This window comes from Pantherophis guttatus, chromosome 4 (genome assembly GCF_059756535.1).
Source record: "Pantherophis guttatus breed Tessera chromosome 4, ASM5975653v1, whole genome shotgun sequence".
Taxonomy (NCBI): Eukaryota; Metazoa; Chordata; class Lepidosauria; order Squamata; family Colubridae; genus Pantherophis; species Pantherophis guttatus.
Window position 1 is genome coordinate 26536942 of NC_142066.1, and position 6000 is coordinate 26542941.

The window sequence follows — 6000 nt, forward strand, 5'->3', positions numbered from 1 at the left end:
CAGATACTGCTCTTAGCGGATGTTCAGTCTTGTAAAACTAGTTCCTTCAACAACAACAAAAAACCTCCCAAAGTCCAGACCCACCCTTTTCCTTATGTGACATTTCTACTTGCAAAGTTTAAAAAAGAATAGATTTATTTCTCAATATTCATGTGTATAAGTTAGAAGAGTAGCCAACCATTCTTCCCAAGCTTTTTCACCCTCACAAAACTTCTGTCTTTTCACCCACGCACAAATTTTGCACCAGGTGGAGGCTGGACAAAGGGAATCCAGAGAGCTGAATATAGAGTTGAAATGTCACATGCACATAAATGTAACACACATTTGCCATGGCTGTATATCATCCTCAGCCCACTGATGTGCCAGGCTTAAATGTTTAATTTTAAAGGCATGGTTGTTGTTTTTTTCACTTAGAGCAGGGTTTCCTAATCTTGGCAACTTCGACATGTGCAAACTTCCAACTCCCAGAAATCCCTAGCCAGCATGGCTGGCTGGGGAATTCTGGGAGTTGAAGTCTATGCATCTTGGCAAGTTTGCAAAACCCTGCCTTAAAGAGCCAGTTTAGTATAGCGGTTAAGGCAGACTTCTCCAGCCAATTGCCAGGCATCAATGCTGGTTTTAAAGCATCAATCAGTATTTCTCCCTTAAGTCATTTTAGGACGTGGAAAACCTGGTGCATTTCCCTGTTCCTTCATTGCAATATGAGGATTTGCAGAGGATGAGAAAAGCTATTCCCCCCACCACCACCCTTCCTGAAAATTGGACACAGCTGTGGGCTGCTGCTATCCATAGAAGAAACTAGATATTTGAAAAAGCTTTGAAGTTGATATCAAACCAAGCTGGCTTATGTTGGATGGTAAAGAGAGAGAGGTGGTGCTGCCAGGTTTGGAGAGAGCCAGCTGTCTCACTTTATTATGCAACAACCTCACAGGCCAACAATCAGCTATTTGGTGAGGTTTTCAGGCTTTATGGGAGCTTCCATCTCTTTTTTTCCAGCAGTTCTTTTCCTTGATTGACAGGTTTGGTCTCCTGTTGGATGGCTCAGTTGGACAGGCACTGTGATCGTCTGTCAAAACCCATCGCTTGCCCAAGCTCTGCTCCCGCCCTGTCTCCCTTTCATTATTCTGTTGGCAGATGGTGGGCAGTGGCTGGTGGCATTGATTGATTGAATATATGCCATCAAGTCATTGTCAATACTTAAGCAACTTACACAGGTAGATTTTCTCCGCGATTTTTCCACATACAAAAGGAGCAAATCAAAACAGAGGCTATACAGTACAGGTAGTCCTCGACTTACAACAATTCATTTAGTGACTGTTTAAAGCCACAACGGCACTAAAAACAACGAGTTAGGACCGTTTTTCACACTTAGGGCCATTGCAATATTCACATAGTCACGTGATCAAAATTAAGATGCTTGGCAATTGACTCGTATTTAGGATGGTTTCATGTGAATTTGTTCTGCCCCAGCTACGGACCCCAAAGAACGCAGCACACACAAAGTCAGTTCAAACCTTAGTTTACTAAATAAACCAGTTTTTTACAACAACAGCTGTTAATTAACTGCATTAACAGCCGCCAAGAATTCAAAGAATAATAACTGAAAGCTTACTGTGGTTGGCAGAATGCCCAGAAGCAATTTGCAGGAAGCTGATAAGATAAGCAAAACAAGATATGAAGGTATGTGAATGAAGTTGTTCTCTGCAAATTGCTTCAGTCGGCGTTCCTCTTTAAATAGGCTAAGGGAATGGCCATTAGCCCCAAGCCTTACGCTCGAGGAGACCTCTTCCTGAGGAGCCACTCCTGCCTTTTGGCAACTGCGCGCTCGTGCATCGAAAAGAGGCTCCTCCTCTTCGTCCTCTTCACTTAAGGGAGCTTCTGGAGGTTCTGAAGGCCCTGGCTGAATCCCCACCTCTGGCACCACATCTTCTCCAGCCTCCTCATTGTCTGACTCGAGTGCCAGCTGCACAGGCTGCTGGCGCAGCACCACACCAGCCTCCTCGCTGTCAGAATCAGTTACTAGCTGCACAGGCCGCTGATGGGCCACAACAGAATTTGTGACCTTACAGACAAAGTCAATGGGGAAGCCAGATTTATTTAATAACCACGTTACTAACTTAACAGCAGCGGTGATTCACTTAAACAACTGTGGCAGGAAAGGTTATAAAATGGGGCAAAATTAACAAATGTTTCACTTGGTAACAATTTTGGGCTCAATTGTGGTTGTAAGTCGTGGACTACCTGTACAGGTAGTCTTCAATTTACAACCATTCACTTAGTGACCTTCAAAGTTACAGTGGCACTGAAAAAAACTGAGTTACACCCAATCCGCATACTTATTGCCCCCACAATTACACTTGGCAACCGGCATTATTTATGATGGTTTTAGCATCCTAGGATTGATGTGATTGGCATTTGCAACCTTCCCAGCCAGGTTTCAACAATAAAGTTAACAGGGAAGATGGAGTCACTTAACCAATAGCATACTTTGTTTAACAACAGTGATGGTTTGTTTAATGACTACAGGGAAAAAGTCAAGAAACCTTGCACAACTAATTTAATTACTACCTTGCTTAACAAGAGAAGTTCCAGTTCCACTTGTGGTCAAAAACGACCTGTAGATCAAAGATAAGAATTGGAGATTTTAAAAAATAGCAAATGTTACGACTGGATAGTTTTCTGCTAATTCAAGCATAGGAAGTTAACTGAGGAGCAGGATAAAGGTAAAAGGGAGCCCCTGCGGATTTTATTCCACTAGTTGTTGCCAACTATAAGGAGCAGTACCCATTAAGCCAGTGCTGTCCAAAGACATTTCTGCGGTCACGTGGCCAGCATGACATCATGGAGCATTGTTATTTTCCCACCAAAGTGGTACCTGTTTATCTACTCACATTTACATGCTTCCGAACTGTTAGGTTGGCAGGAGCTGGGCAAGGGCGGGAGCTCACCCCTCATGTGGCACTCAGTTCTTGAACCTGGGCTGCCAGCTCTCCACCCCACAAGCCCAGGGTCTTAACCACTGAGCCACCACACTGGCCCAAAATGGGGAAAGGCCCCTGATTTCTATAGACTGAGTGGGCTATTCTGATCCTGGCAGTATTAATACAGAGTGATGTATACAGGTAGTCCTTGACTTACAATGGTTCATTTAGTGACCGTTCAAAGTTACAACGGCACTGAACAAAGTGATTTATGACTACTTTATGCACAGAAATGGAAGGTCGCCTCAATCCCCACAATGGATGAATGGATGGAGTTAGTAGAGATGGCTAAATTGACTCTTCTGATTAAAGAAAAAAACCCACAAATACCTTTATTTCTACCTGGAAAATATTTCCGGACTTTGTGCTTGAGGTGGAAAAAAAATAAAACTGATTTTGGTTTTACTGATTAGATAGATTTGTTGTTATAGAAATGGCTTGTTTATATTATTATGTAAAAGTAAAAAGCTGAGGTCCGATGTTAATGCCTTATTTTACTGAACCAAAGGGAGTCGGAAATCAATGCCTTTTTTCCCCCCACTATTGACTTCCCTTTTCCTTCCCCTAACTTCCCTATTATTTACTTTTGTATTCTCTTTGTATGCCATATTATAAACTAATAAAATTTTAATTAAAAAAAAACATACTTATGATAGTTGCAGTATCCTGGGGTCACATGATCACCTTTTGCTACTTTCTAGTAAGCAAGTTAGTGGGAAAGCCAGAGTCACTTAACAACTGGGTTACTAAATTACCAACTGCAGTGATTCACTTAACAACTGTGGCAAGAAAGGTCATAAAATAGGGCAAAATTCACTTAACAAATGTCTATCTTAACAACAGAAAATGGATTAGGAACACAAGTTAAACTAGGGAAGAAAATGGTAAGTGAGCACCTGTCTACCCTAGATGAGTTCAAATCATGAGGACCGGATGGATTACATTCCAAGGTTCTGAAGGAACTGGCAGACGAGATCTCAGAACCACTGAACTATATCTTTCAAAGATCCTGGAGCACAGGGGAACTGCCAGAGGACTGGAAAAGAGCTGATGTAGTTCCCAACTTCAAAAAAGGAAAAAAAATAGATCCAGGAAATTACAGACTTATCAGGCTGACCTCAACACCAGGGAAGATTCTGGAAAAGATAATCAAGCAATGAATCAGCGAAGCAAGCAAAGTAATAACCAAAAACAAACATGAGTTTGTCAAAAACAGATCATGCCAGACTAATCTTATTGCATTCTTTGACAAAGTGACAAAATTAGTGGACCAGAGGAATGCTGTCAATACAATTTACTTGAACTTCAGTAAGGTATTTGATAAAGTAGACCATAACCTACTACTAGATAAAGTAGAAAAATGTGGATTAGACAGCATCACCACCAGATGAATTCGTAACTGGCTGACAAACCACTCAATGTATAGTCCTCAATGGAACCGCATCTACATGCAGGGAAGTATGCAGTGGAGTATCCCAAGGCTCTATTTTAGGCACAGTAGTCTTCAACATCTTCATCAATGATTTGGATGAGGGGATAGATAGGGAACTCATCAAATTTGCAGATGACACCAAGTTGGCAGGAATAGCCAACACTCCAGAAGATAAGATTAAGATACAGAAGGATCTTGACAGACTTGAACATTGGGCGCTATCTAACAAAATGAAATTCAGTGGTGAAAAAAATAAGGTTCTACATTTAGGAAAGAAAAACAAAATGCACAGGTATAGTATATGTGGTACCTTGCTCAATAGTAGTAACTGTGTATAGCCTGTTCTGCCATAGCAGGCATTAACAGTTCATTATGCTAAAACGAGAAATCCATCTTTTGTTTTATTGAATTCACCAGGGCTTAAACTTTGTAGTGAATATTTACATGAAATTCATCTCTTACTTTATCTTCCATCTTCGTCAGTTCTGTTTATACAATTCCATAAAGGAGGAAATCCATCATTAAAGAAGGACAAGAGAGGATGCTGATTTGCATTATCTTTGCATATATTAATCTATATGCGTCATTGCAAATGTAGAGTTATAAATCATACCGAAATGCAGTACAGGCTCAGTATTGTTTATATTAAAAGCAGCATTTTGATGTGATACATATGGAGGACTCCAGTGTGCCATTTGGTCTAATTTGTTTGGGGTAGTTTTCAAATCTTTGAATCCTGGAGACATAAACAAGATGCATAATAGCTGTAAAGTCTACCACATATTTTCTTAACATCTGTAAATCCTCTTTTATTTGAGTTAAGCAGAAGAAATTGACTTAGTCATTTGGGAGAGAAACCAAACAGCCTTTTGCATGGTGGAAGGATGCTGCTGGCTGTAAAGAAGACAATACAGCTAGTCTTTAACTTCATTTAGTGACCACTCAAAGTTGCAACAGCACTGAAAAAGTGATTTAACAATTCTGACCTGACCATTGCAGTATCCCTTTGATCACTTGATCAAAATTTGGGCCCTCAATCACTGGCATGTATTTATTGGCCATTGTGCATCCCAGATTGTGTGATCAACATTTGCAAGCTTCCCAGCCGAAGTCAACAGGGGACTTCACAAATTCACTTAACAGCTGTGTGATTCACATAACAATTGCAGTGCTGTGTTTAGCAATCGTGGTAGAAAAGTTCATAAAATCAGGTGTGAGTCATACATCAACCTCCTTCCTTAGCAGTGGAAATTCTGGTCCCAGTTGTCATAAGTCATGGACTATCCACAGTCCACCCATTTCTAAAGAACCTTTCCTGGCTCAGGGTCCATCTCCCATCATTTGAGTAAAGTGGTTGAACAGATGTTTTTTTGTACAGCCCCAGATGTTCTTCAAGGACATTTAAAAGCCAACTAGAACTGAGTTTGGGACTGAATTAAGCAGGGTGGCATTGCTCAGAAATCTCCTGTAGGACTAAAAGAGAGTATTGACTCAGCTGATCCTGTTTGATCCCTCAGCAGCCTTTGATGAGATCAATAATCCTATTCTCCTGAATGAATTCTATGATTTAAGCAAGAGTGTCAAACT